The sequence below is a fragment of the Castor canadensis genome, chromosome 15, assembly GCF_047511655.1.
Source record: "Castor canadensis chromosome 15, mCasCan1.hap1v2, whole genome shotgun sequence".
Taxonomy (NCBI): Eukaryota; Metazoa; Chordata; class Mammalia; order Rodentia; family Castoridae; genus Castor; species Castor canadensis.
Genome location: NC_133400.1, coordinates 90,447,703 through 90,462,128, shown reverse-complemented (window position 1 = coordinate 90,462,128; position 14,426 = coordinate 90,447,703). Strand labels below are relative to the sequence as shown.

Genomic DNA, 14,426 nt, shown 5'->3' with positions numbered 1-14,426 from the left:
AAGAGTCTTTAGGAAAAATAAGATTATATTTATTTCAGAAAGCGATAACGTATGGAGCTTTATCTTCCAGACTGATAGGTTTAGCTGAATGTGAGTTGCTAAGCAGCAAGCCTTGATTAGAATGGATGTGTCCAATCAGCAGCATCTGATATGTCTCTCACGCCACTCTCCAGACAGGGACTGCTGGAAGAAGTCATGGATAAGTCCTCCATCTTAATAGTCATCAAAATATGGATAATTTGGGTATGCAGCAAGGCTGAAATGAGAAAGAAAAATGTGTATTTTGGGTTGCATGATTCCATTTTTGCAGAAGTGAAGATATGAACTCTATGAAGCTACCATTTAGGTGAAAGTCATTTTTTTCCCTGAGTGGGTATATAATCTGCCACTCCAGCTATCATGAACATGACTTTACAGGATATATCTTTAAAATATCACAACTAAATTTTTCCAAAGATATATTTTTAAAATATCACAACTAATTTTTTCCAATTATGCCCCTTGCCTAGAACAGAACTCACAGAGACAGCATTCATATATTTTTTTCTCTCTTAGCTGTCTGTCATGCTACCAAAGCAAGCAGAAAGCCCTTTCTTATTTTAAATACTTACTATAAGCAGAGCATTCTTATGTCATTTTATTCCAACGTCAAGTAAAAATATTGGTACCCAAAAAATAATTTAGGATATATAGATTTATAGATTTTGACTAGAAATCTCGCTTCCATTTTACTAATTCATTATTTACATACTGCTCATTACATGACATACTGAGTTAGATTCAGAAATAGACAGAATGTCCAAAGAACTTACTGCATAATTGGTAGATCTCTGCACTTTAATGACAATATCAAATATGAAGTGATAAAATAATTACCTATTAACATATTTAATAGGTAGAAAAAATTACTGAATGCTTGTCCCTCTGTTCATTGCATTGTCTCTCTTTTTTTAAACACATGCTATTTGTGGATTTCTAATCCCCTTACAAGTATTTTCACATTTACTTCTATGTGAATTAAAACACCAACAAACACAAAGGAAATATTTTCTTGTTTATACTATGGTATATGTCCAGTGTCAGATTCTATAATCTTAGAGCATGAAGGAAGAATAGAATTTTTGAATAAATGTAACTTCTGTTTAACAATGGGGCTTTTCCCTCCACACCATTTCCTTGTTTGGACCCTCTCTTCTTATAAACATCTTTATTGTCTACTTGAGATATTTGCAGTTCAGAAACTCAAAATAAAACGTTCTTTTGACTGCCCCCATGGGAGACTTAAAAGGCATGCATTGAGAAGGAAGAAGGAAGAGATTTGAAACTCAAATAAATTGGCAATGCATATTTGCCAAGATACTTACAAATCACAGGGAACATATCTTAAATTTCGGTTCATGCCATCTAGAATTTTCATGTCCTCTGAATTCAACTGGAATTCAAAAACCTATGACATAAGTGGACAATTTTTAACATACTTGGCCTGTGTATTTGCCAACCTTGAATACTCAAGTGAATCAGATATTATGGTGCAAAGGCAATATTTAAAATGTCTGACAATTTCCTAATAGCTTCTAGAGACATCAAGGAAAAACACTCATGGCTGGTTTTTGAATACCATGTAAAATTAAAGAAAAATCATTTTATTATATATTGAAACTGTACAACATTATACATAAAAGAATATCTCAAAAGTAAACAAAGCAGAAATAAACCTGACATAATTAAAAAATTATCATTTCAGGTATGTAGAAGTTCCTTGAGATTCTAGAGGCAATGTTGAAATATACAATTCAGTGACTTTAATGGATAGAGTTAGATTTCTATAAACATAATGAAGAGTTAAAATGTGAAAAAGGAACTTTTTAATATAATTTACATCAGGAATTGTCCAGATGCTAATTATGTCACTTTCAGAGGACAAAAGAGCTGGCTTGAAGAGAATCCCTTAGGTCTAAATTTGGAACACTTTGAAGATCAAAACAATTTGCACTAATTGCAAACATAGTGAAACACATGGATCCTTAAGACCTTGATGATTTCCTAAAATAGTAACCAAGAAAGAGATGAGAGACAGAGAGACAGAGACAGAGACAGAGAGACAGAGAGAGAGACAGAAAGAAGCCTGGGGATATATGTCTGAAATTAAATAAGACTAATTTATTAATCAGTTTTTATGCATTATGTAAAGACTTAGATATCTAAACACATATAGACTTAATCTGAGTAGAGTTTCAAAAAGTCACACTCAAATTTAAATAGCAGTACAGTCTGTCAAGGATAATCAAGGTTTTTTTCAATAAAGGTACCAGAAAACTTTTACCACTCTGACCAAGACTGATTTTTCAAGCACAATGAAGACAGCAGAAGAGAGAAAAATGAGACAATTGAAGTGAGGAAAGAAGTCATAAATATCATTATTCTTACTAGAACATGATAGCCAATTAAGAATTATATATGTGAATTTGGATCTTTATTTCAAAATGTTTTTAAACAGTGAACTTTAATTAGAGAACAGTTTGAATGCAAAGACTATATCTATACTTTAGTTAATAATGAAGTAGACTATTGTGTTCTGAACATAGAAATGACATAACACTGGTTAACCACAAAGTAAAGGCAGGAAGACTGCAACAAAAGAAAGAACTTGTGTTTATGAGAACATCTCAAACACATAATCAAACCACAATTACAGTTATGGAAAGGATATTTCAAGAAATATATCAGAATCTGAAAAACACTCAATATTGAGAGCATATAAATGTGGCAAAGTGATTATAAAAATGACCCCGATAATCTACATTTTTAACATGGATTTGAATTTTCGTCCAGTAAGTGGTGCTATTTCCCCAGACTTGGAATCTTGCCTGGTGTGTAACTTGCATTGGTCATTAGAACCTAGCAAAAGAAAGTATGTGCTAAATCTGAGCCTAGGCATAAAAGGCTTTCCTGGGATCTACACAATGCATTGATATGGATCTATGTGAAGAGGTGAATCCTGAGCTAACTGAAAAGAAATGATATGGAGATGAGGAATTCAGGGAGTGCCCTGATCAATATCATGAAGCAGAGAGGCCTCCTTGTCCTGCAAATATTGTAAGACAGTTCCTTGAAAACACTGCAGTGAACTCAACCTAGACTAAAGACCTTTACTGAGTTCAGGCTGAGCTAAGGCAAACTTTCAAATACTAGAATCATGAGGTAAATAAATGCTATTGTATTAAACCTCTTTTGGGGGTGGTTTATTTTGCAACTAATATAGGTAATATGGCAAAAGTGTCCTATTTTTAATGTAGAAAGGAGAAAAATAGAGAGGATGAATAAATTCAGGTTATAATACATAGACACATGGCTATGTCATAATGAAACACCCTGTATAGCTATCTTAAATAAATAAAATGTCATTTTTTACAAAAATGAAGAATAGGAAAGAAAAATAGTTCCTGTCTAGGAGAGGAGGTTGGTACAAGTGGGAGAGGGAGGATATAAGGAAAGGGTGTAGGAGGATGAATATGGTAGAAGTGTTATGTATTCATATATGTAAATGGAAAAACAAGGTGCAATGAAACTATTCTAGAAATGAGGGGAAGAGGGATAAAGGAGAATGATGGAGGGTGTGAATTCAACTGTGATGTATTTTGATAACTTTTGTAAATGTCATAATGTACCCCCAATACAATAGTAAAAAAATGGAACAAAATGAAAAGATCACCAATCTAGATAAATGGGAAAGACAGCAATAAATTTAAACTGAGAAGTAATTCAAAATAAATAAATATAAAATATTAAAATATGTACATGCAAAGAAATACAAAATACACCCATAATAATTTGGAAAACAAAAATCACCCAGTCCAAAACACTCATTACAGAAAACAAAGAGAAGATGGTGCCACTTACAAAGTACATGGCTGAATTAATGGTGAAACCTGAACCTCTGAGGCTTCTCTGATCCTAATACAATTGGGCTATGCTCTTTTCCTACTGTAGAGCTGGAGATCCTGAAATCTTACATGCATAGGAAATGCGAGGGACCATGATTTGGCCCCAAAATGTACTCAGAGGATTCAAAAATACTCTTGTGAAGAAAACAATGTAGGGATCCTAATGTCCACAACCCCCCCCCCCCCCACATCACCTGCACATTCTCTCTTATCTCATTTTCCTTAAAACTCTGAGCAAGGACCACAACTCCACGCTGCACCTGGTGCAATCAGGGCAGGACTTTGGTTGTACTTTTTTGCTACAGCAGAAAGAACTAGATCATTCAAGAGAACTGGAGAGCTCTGATCCACCCTGAAAGAAAAGAAGACATGCTGAACTCCATAGGTTGAGTATCCAGTTTGTTAGTAGGTTTACAAAACACATTCGGATGTCCACTGTAGGCCAGGGTTCCTGCACCTGCAAGAAGAATATCTTTAAATACAAATTCTCCCATGAGTCAGTTCAGAATGTACTCTAAAAAACTGAGTTTTAGAGTACTAAAAATATTTCATCAACCACAGTGTTTTAAGGGATCTTCCCAGTGTCCTTACTACCATTGTTTATATCGTTGAGTTCCCAGAGCACCAAAGGCAACCAGGAAGATGTCTTTTGACTTGCTGAAATCCAGCAGTTTTCTCTGGTTGAGGTAAGGATGGTATTCTACCTGTACATGGGCAAGACAGAAAGGTGTAACATTATATGTAATGCTAATACTGACATGAAGGAGAAATTTAAAAGTAAATAGAACAATAAGAACTTGTGTTGCAAAGATCAACATAAAATATTGTTCTTCTTAAAAACAAATTTCAAAGCTCTGTCATTTCATTGCTCTACCATGATCGATTAAAAAATACCATTTTGCATTACAAAGAGAATTTTGAGAAATTCTAGTTTCTGGCCAGAAAAAAACTCTCTGAAACATTTTCCACAATTTGAACTAGAAGTTAAGAAATTGATCAAAGGCCCATGACCATAAGTTTGAAGGATAAAAGAACCAGTTTAGTATCTGTCTGCTGGTGACATCGGGACACTTTTGTGTATTAAAAACAATAATCAGCAAAATCCATTCTAACACATATAGTAAGTAAAAACTCATGAATTCATAGTAATAGACATAGAAAAAAGAAAGGAATCAAAATATTTCCCTCTGCTGGTAGCGATTATGACTTTAACTCCTTTCTCAGAACATTACTTTTGAAAACCAAGAAAGTAAGGTTCCTGACATTCAAAAATAATAGCAGTTTATCCTGACATAATGAGTAAAATTGTTTACATATTAAATGCCTGCAAAAATAAGTAAATAGAATAACTAAATGAAAATACTTTTTAACAAGTTCCAGTAAAGCATCTAATCTCACAAAAATCATTTATGGATTACAATATTCATGTGGAAATTTGTCTTGAAATGGAATCTTTGCTATTGACTAGTATTAACCAACGGGCTGCAACAGCATAATTGCAGTAGCAGAAATCATCTATTGACAGAGATCTTGCTAGGACTACTTAAGAAAGTGAAGAAAACAAACATCACTATTACTAGCACAGCCTGTCCTGACATGTTTTCAACTGTGATGCTATTTGAAAGACATGGGAAACTACCAAAGTTTCTAGGAAAAAATGTTGCAGTATTATGTAATAAAGAGTGGAGAAATGACCCAAACAATGTATGCACATGTGAATAGATAAACAAACAAAAAATAATAATGTAGTAAAGAATTCAAGTATAATCCCTAATTAACAGAAACTGAGAATGTAGAACAAGTTAACTGATATCATAAGACAAAAATTGAATAAACTCAGAATATTTGAAAAATCTTTGGCTTGATATCATAGGGAAAAGGATGACTATTTTGGGTTAAAAAGAGTTTCAGAAACATAGCACAATGCAATGTGAGAAGCATATTTGGATAAGGAAAGAACTATTAAAAATATTTTAAAAAATTAATGAGATGTTTGAATATAGACTGAATTTAGTTGATATGAGGAAATTACTCTTCATTTATTTGTATGTAGTAATTAAATTAGACATTGTGAGGAATACCTTCATTCCTAGCTGAAGTCTCTAGAGGTGAATAGTCATGTCTAAAGTTTGCTTTGAAGAGGTTTACCAAAATATTACAGATATGTATGTAAACATCCAAATACCAGTAGTCAGCAATGTGGAAATATGTCAATAATTTTGGATAGTATTAGAAAAAATGAATATTCTATATGAAGTTTTCAATTATTCTCAATGGTTGAAAAATTTAATAATAAAAATTGAGTTAAAAGTATATTAAAATTACATTGTGTTGTAATATTTATATTGGGAATTCATAGTGGTTTTTCACTATATAAAAAGAATATTATAAATTGTATTTTTCAGTGATTCTACTCCATGAAAGGAAGATGACAAAAAGGAGGTAAAAACACAGAACCATGCACAGAATACATGTGCCTAAAGTTCTGATTTGAATACAGAAAGCAAAAAGAATCTGACAAAGTGGTTTTCAAGCATTGCGTCAGATCTACATTCTGCCATAAGTTGCTGGGTTTCATGTATCATTCATTTCAGCATAAACAGGTAACTTGATCACTCTAGCCTGGATGACTTTCACAGCCTCCACTTTGTTTCCCTAGAAACATGACACTAGAGTAAACAAGATGCAGGACAGAAGAATTCAAACTCCACTTAGTCCTTAAAATTGACCTATCATATTTTTAATCTATTGTTCTTAACTCTAGTCTTCCACATTTTCATGGACTTCTTTGCTATAGAGCATTCACCTTTCTAATATCTTGGTATTCTTCATATTCATGAATAAATTCATTTTCTATCAGAATCGTGGTTAATGTCTTTTGCTTCCTAGATGACCTTACATCTTCAGATTCTGTATCAATTGAACACTAATGTATGCCCCTGGTTTTGCTAAAACTTTAATAGTCAGAGATACAATTGAGAATGCTCCCCAGAATAAAATGAATTGGAAAGAAGGCAAATGGATCCCTAGCAGTAATACAGAAACAAGGAAATGAACAAATGATGGAGTGGAGCCTCAGCTTTCTCACCTGGGTGCAGACAGGCTTGTACTTGAGTCCTGGCTTATTCAGGATCATTTCTTGTCTGCGGTTAAAGTTGGACACCCCAAAGGACTTGACCAGTCCAACATCCTTGCACTTCTCCATGGTTTCAGAAGGAAGGCATTGAGAAGAGACATTTATAAAGTTTGCTAAGTCAATAAAAATTCAATGTAGAACCATTAAAAGGACCATTGTCATGGAATGAAGGTGTTGTTCAGTGGTATAGTACTTACTCAGCATGTTTGATTCCCAGAACTGAAAAAGGAAAGCAAAACCCACAAGCTAGAAGTGACAATTAAGCTCACTGGAATTGGTTGCAAAGAAGAGAAAATGGTAAGGATAATGGAGGACAGATAGTGACAGCCAGAAAAAGAATTCATGAGTAAATATGAATAAATATGATATTGTACATAATGACAAAATTGGCTTAGTTCTATTGTCCTCAATTCTTGTCTTCCCTTTTGCTATTACATTCCAGTAATGCATCATTCCTCACCACTCCAGGAAAATGTACTTATAAACATAATTAATTTTTAGACCAAGAGTTTATATCCAATTCTGTCACTGGAAACATGACTCAACTTTCCTTCTCACAGAGTTCTCTGTTGTCTCTTCTTCAAGTACTCACTCACCTCCCAAGTAGCACAAAAATCCACTGTGTCCAGTGATGGCTTTCCATCTTCATCAGTTGGAAACAGCTTCTCCCCAGGCTGGAATAGAAGCAGTCATTAGAACAACCTCACTGAACCCATATATCTCATCCATAACAATGTTCCTAGTATATGTAGGGAATGAGACACACATACATGAAAATTAGGAGTATCATACAACCTACTTATGTTTACAAAGTGATTTTTATATGGAGATGTAAATACTATATTTAGATGCTTGGGTTGCTCTGCTCATATCAATTATATGTACTATGACATAATAATTTCATAGGTCCTGATGAGATGAGGCCTCCTACTTAACATAATGTTTTCCTGCTGACTCCCATGCTTTATTCTAGTAAAATGCTTCTCCTTCACTAGAAAATTCAGTTGTTCCATGGCCTTGAGCACCAGCAACACTGGATTTCAATCCCAGACAAACCAATATAAATTCTTCAGCTACTTAAACACTTGCGGATTCAAGGGTAGGTATCTGAACCAACATTCATCAATTGAGATTGTATGCAAGATTGATTCTGATGGTGGAAGATGCAGATAAGCTGTCTTATTTTAATAAGAAGGAAGCTTGAAGTGACTCAAGGCCACCAATGCAAAAAGCTAGGACAAAACACAAGCAGACCACTAATAGTGTAGTCATAAGAGTTGTATAAACAGAATGATTTCTGATGATTATTAGTAATGTATAAATCTAGCCATTGCTTGGATTTCTTATTTCATAAATCAAAAAGCTTTTGTAAAATCTACCTTAATAATTTGCAAATCATATAAGTTAAGCTTATGTAAATTTATAATAGAAGCTTTACTCAACCACCTATATAAATGGTGGTTATGCTAACAGATAAAGTACATTAGGCTGGATAATACACATTTCCTACCTTCATTGACACTGGGTGATGAATAAGGTAGAGGTCAACATAATTCAATTGAAGTTTTCCCAATGATTTTTCCACGCTAGGTCTGACCAGCTTAGGACGTTGGTAAGTACACCAAAGCTATAGAGGGTAAAAATAGAAGTTGTGCTAGATTAATAAATGTTCCAAATTAGTGCATTTATTTCTCCTAATATTGACACATTTTTTCCGAATAGAACCTGATGGTCACAAAGAAAAATTTGCACCCTTTAGTCTTCTATTTCATTTGATGTGACTTATCAAGATATATGCTTGGTTATCAATTATATTTTCAGTTATTGTTAGTCAAACTCTTGAAGAATGGAAGTAAATTACTCAAGGATTAAACTTTGCAAGTAATAATAATTCATAATCATATTTCATACAGATTATAATGTTATTACTCTATCTCATCTCTTCATATGACTGAAGAATTAGCATACATTTTATTTGCATAATTGGAGAATACATATTGAACAATTTAAACGTGATGGACATAAATCAACACTTTTTACCAATATCTGTTTAGCATCAAACACACTCTTATATTATTCTCTAATATTTATAAAGATAAAAATGGCATTTTTAATTATAAGAAATTTTAGAAAGTTATCCAAGGATAAGGAAAATAATAAAATTATCATAAACTTACCTGAATTCATATCCCATGTTAATGACAGTTCTTGGAGCAGAGGCTTGAAAAAGGAAAGGGACTTTAAATTTCTAAATTTGTATACATTGTAGAAACAATAATCTTGTTTGAACAAGAATTGAATTGAGCAGAATCTATGAATTAAAGGTGAATAAACATATCAATAAGTACTTTTCACTATTGATCCAGTAATATAATTTTCATTTCCTTACATCACATCATTGATTGGCACACTCGCATACTATATACACAGTACCTTTGTGGTGAGAAATATGTCTTCTCTCTTCACAGTGCCATCTGCAATCTTGCTTCAAATGGCCAGTCCTACCTCCTCTTCTACTTGGTATACATAAGCAGTATCAATATGGCAGAACCCGGCACCCATAGCTATTTTGGTAGCCTCTATTGTCTTAGAAGAAAAACCAAAAGTAACATTGAAGATATATGTATGAAAGGTAGCTCAGAGTAAGCCTAATGTACAGTTCACTAGACTACAAGGAATTTTGCATCCCAAAGATATCTTTGGTCCATTTAATTTTTTGGCAAAAGATTAGTTCTTTGATCACTGACTTCTCACTTGTTTTATTCCATAAGACTTAATGAAATCTCCAAAGCATAATCATAGAAGTCACACGAAGAAGGAAGTACTTTCAGAAAAATAACTTTTACCCTTACCTTCAGTTAATTCTGTACATAGGATAATACACCCAAACTCAACTTCTCTGGGTCATTTTAATTAATAACAAGAATTTCACATGCCAGATCCCCTTTACACCCATGTAATCCTGCTTAAGTTTTGGCATCAGAAGACCCCAGAATTACCTCAGGTTCAGAGATTTGCCAGAATGACATGAAAAGCTCAGCAAATAGGAAGAACTATATTATAACTTATATAAAGAGGGGAATAAGTAAAATTAATATAAGAGAAAGAGGCTTGTGAAAAGTAGAAGAAATATGGTACAAGCTTCTATAAATCTTTTCCTACTGAAAACACTCTAAATTCCCTATCCTTTGACTGCCTTCAAACATGGAGATATCTATAAGAACAGTTGTTAAACATATACTAAGATATTCACAGGAGCTGATTACATAGACCTTCTGCTAGGACATACAAGAGTTCAGTCTCCCAAAGAAAAACAGGAAACAGATTAACTCTACTACTGGAACAAACAGTTTAGAGACATTAGTTATACTTATGTTTGTTGACAAAATACAAAATCAAAAGTTTCCAGATGCTAACCAGAGCCTTATTGATAATAGAAAGCAGAGTTTTGTGTAACTTTTCTACACATCAGTTCTTTTTTTGACACAACTAAATACTGGCAGAAAACTATACACCAATGGATATAGATTTAAATACAAAATACTAACAATAAATACAAAATCACCCTTAAAATATGAGGAATTATTTATGTGGAGTATCAGCCCACAAAACCAAAGGTCATATGCCTAGGGAACATATATGAACTAAGTAAAATTTAAAATTTTTGTTTTCACTACCAAATTTGGATAATGAGTTGAAAGTTCATTTGGCAAAGGATGAAAAGTAAATCCAAACACAGTTTTTCATTTACTTTAAGAATTCTTGAAGTTTTTTTATTCTGAATAAATTAACCGTGAAAGAGATATTGACTCTTATACCTGATTTCTAACACTACACTGATTTTCCTAGAGATAACAGCACTCAGATATTTACTAAGGCTGAGGCTGTAATGGAAACCATGATCCTCCATTGCCTTTCATGTCATGTTACCCTTCAAAGACTTACCATATATGCACACAGTTTCTCATGACTGTATCCTGAAATCACACAGGTAGGAAAGGTATGAAATCAAACTTCAGTGAACTCATCCCTTGTTAGGCAATTAATGGGTATAAAAATTTTAACCTATGAATGCCCTCCAGACATATAAACTGTCAAATTTGTCAATTAATTTCTGAGGACCAGACTACCTGTATAGCACCACACTTTAAATCTAACATACATTAAAAAGGACAAAAGGACCAGTAATTCACATTTACCCTTATTAGGTCCCAATTTTCCATATCATCATGTTACATTCAGGTAAATATCTCACAGTTCAGAGTGGTGAAAGGATCTTAGGAAAGGAGATGGAATGGAGCCTAGCATCTACCAATAAAAAGCAAACAGAGGCCTAGAAGCTTTGTGTTCATTCTGATAAATTTCCTGCTAGTATGATAGCTATTAAATAAGATGAAAGCATTATTTTTGCTTGTGATACTTTTATTCTATTAATATTCCAGTACTCTATAAAACATCCTGTCCTGTTGATGAGACATACTGACATCGAGCTGGTTCTGACAACTTCCCTAACTTGTATTGATTTTTCCACTTCTACCAAACATTTCCACAAATGGTAATCAGAGGATTTGGGGCTTGCAGCTTTGGGAATCTCCTTTATTTTTCAAAAGAATCTTGTGATCTCCTCTTTGTTCTGTCCTTTTCTGGGAAATTATAACTCTGTACATTTTCTTAACAGAATAAGTGCCTAGTGATTGTAAATTCACAGAAGTTGAAGATATCAGCGCAATAGATATCTTTATTAGGCTGTCTATTCTTAAATCATATATGAGTGTGCTATCTCTTTTTAAAAAATCCTTGTTCTGTGTGAATCTTCCCTCTATGCATCATTCCCTCAACTCTTTCTTTAGCAAGACACCATGTGCCTAAGCTCAAACTACCTGCATTGACAATGGTACAAGGAAAATTCTACTCATCCCATGTACAACATTTATGGTGATACGCTGAAGCTTATCCAACAGTAGAACAGCAACGCCTCTTGAGCTATAATATGTTTTATGTGTCCTACCTCTAATAAGTTTTACCACATTTGTTTGTCTGGATCTTGTCTTCTGGATAGAAAAAGATTTCCTGAATTATAGAAATAGACCCTAAAAAAAATTCCCGCTGCAATCAACTTTCAAGCCAGAAAGATAACACAAATTGTTCTTTTTTTTTCTTTTATTATTCATATGTCCATACAAGGCTTGGTTCATTTCTCGCCCCTGCCCCCACCCCTCCTTTACCACCCACTCCACCCCCTCCCTCTCCCCTCCACCCCTCAATACCCAGCAGAAACTATTTTGCCCTTATTTCTAATTGTGTTGTAGAGAGAGTATAAGCAGTAACAGGAAGGGACAAGGGTTTTTGCTGGTTGAGATAAGGATAGCTATACAGGGTATTGACTCACATTGATTTCCTGTGCGTGGGTATTACCTTCTAGGTTAATTCTTTTCGATCTCACCTTTTCTCTAGTTCCTGGTCCCCTTTTCCTATTGGCCTCAGTTGTTTTTAAGGTATCTGCTTTAGTTTCTCTGCGTTAAGGGCAACAAATACTAGCTAATTTTTTGGGTGTCTTACCTATTCTCACTCCTCCCTTGTGTGCTCTCGCTTTTACAATGTGCTCAAAGTCCAATCCCATTGTTGTGTTTGTCCTTGATCTAAAGTCCACATATGAGGGAGAACATACGATTTTTGGTCTTTTGGGCCAGACTAACCTCACTCAGAATGATGTTCTCCAATTCCATCCATTTGCCAGCAAATGATAACATTTCATTCTTCTTCATGGCTGCATAAAATTCCATTGTGTATAGATACCACATTTTCTTAATCCTTTCATCAGTGGTGGGGCATCTTGGCTGTTTCCATAACTTGTCTATTGTGAATAGTGCCACAATAAACATGGATGTGCAGGTGCCTCTGGAGTAACCTGTGTCACAGTCTTTTGGGTATATCCCCAAGAGTGGTATTGCTGGATCAAATGGTAGATCAATGTCTAGCTTTTTAAGTAGCCTCCAAATTTTTTTCCAGAGTGGTTGTACTAGTCTACATTCCCACCAACAGTGTAAGAGGGTTCCTTTTTCCCCGCATCCTCGCCAACACCTGTTGTTGGTGGTGTTGCTCATGATGGCTATTCTAACAGGGGTGAGGTGGAATCTTAGTGTGGTTTTAATTTGCATTTCCTTTATTGCTAGAGATGGTGAGCATTTTTTCATGTGTTTTTTGGCCATTTGAATTTCTTCTTTTGAGAAAGTTCTGTCTAGTTCACTTGCCCATTTCTTTATTGGTTCATTAGTTTTGGGAGAATTTAGTTTAAGTTCCCTATATATTCTGGTTATCAATCCTTTGTCTGATGTGTAGCTGGCAAATATTTTCTCCCACTCTGTGGGTGTTCTCTTCAGTTTAGAGACCATTTCTTTTGATGAACAGAAACTTTTTAGCTTTATGAAGTCCCATTTATCTATGCTATCTCTTAGTTGCTGTGCTGCTGGGGTTTCATTGAGAAAGTTTTTACCTATACCTACTAACTCCAGAGTAGTTCCTACTCTTTCCTGTATGAACTTTAGAGTTTGTGGTCTTATATTAAGATCCTTGATCCATTTTGAGTTAATATTGTTATAGGGTGATATACATGGATCTAGTTTCAGTTTTTTGCAGAATGTTAACCATTTTTCCCACAGATTGTTCTTGATTGCTCACTTTTTGTCTTTTTCTGCCAAGCTGGGAAACAGATACAAGTAGAGGAAAACATAATGCCCAGAGTCATCAATATGTGATGACGTAATCAGACCCTGATACAGACAAAGGCTAACAATCTTCTTTTTGTACATGGCGCAGTTCTACCCTAGAAAAACTGAGAACAAGTTGAGACCCAAGAGTCATACAAGAAGTGGATGTCATGACAGTCTATGTTAATTTCCACACATCCTAGGTCTATTTTCTTTTGAACATCTACCACCACAACTATGTTCCCTCTTCAGGTGTATAAGTGCCAAAGCCCAGTCCAGGAATGAAGTGACCATCATTTAGTTTCACACACTGACATTTGGAATCCATTGTCAGCCAGTCCTCCCTCTCAGGAGGTTCTGTTTCTTCTGTTGCCTGCACAGGGCGCTTAAAAATAGCAAGTCATAACCCCACCTACTTACCTAATGGTTACTTAGTTGCAATTCTAGTCTAATCATTAACCAATAGAAAGAGGAAGTGAGTAAGATTAGGACAGTATTCTATCTTCATGAGCAGCACACACCTCTAATCTGAACAGTTGGAAAGTTGAAGCAGGAGTTCTATAGGCTTAAGCCCAGGCTTGTATATTTATTGAGACCTAGTCTCAAAAAGCAATTATAGAGAAAAATAGTTTTCACATA

General features: G+C 34.4%; 1 pseudogene; it reads right to left on the bottom strand.

Annotated features, from left to right (window-relative positions):
- Window positions 1-213: 213 nt before the first annotated feature.
- LOC109680484 (aldo-keto reductase family 1 member C1-like) lies at window positions 214-14,115 on the bottom strand (annotated as a pseudogene).
- Between the last annotated feature and the right edge of the window lie 311 nt (window positions 14,116-14,426).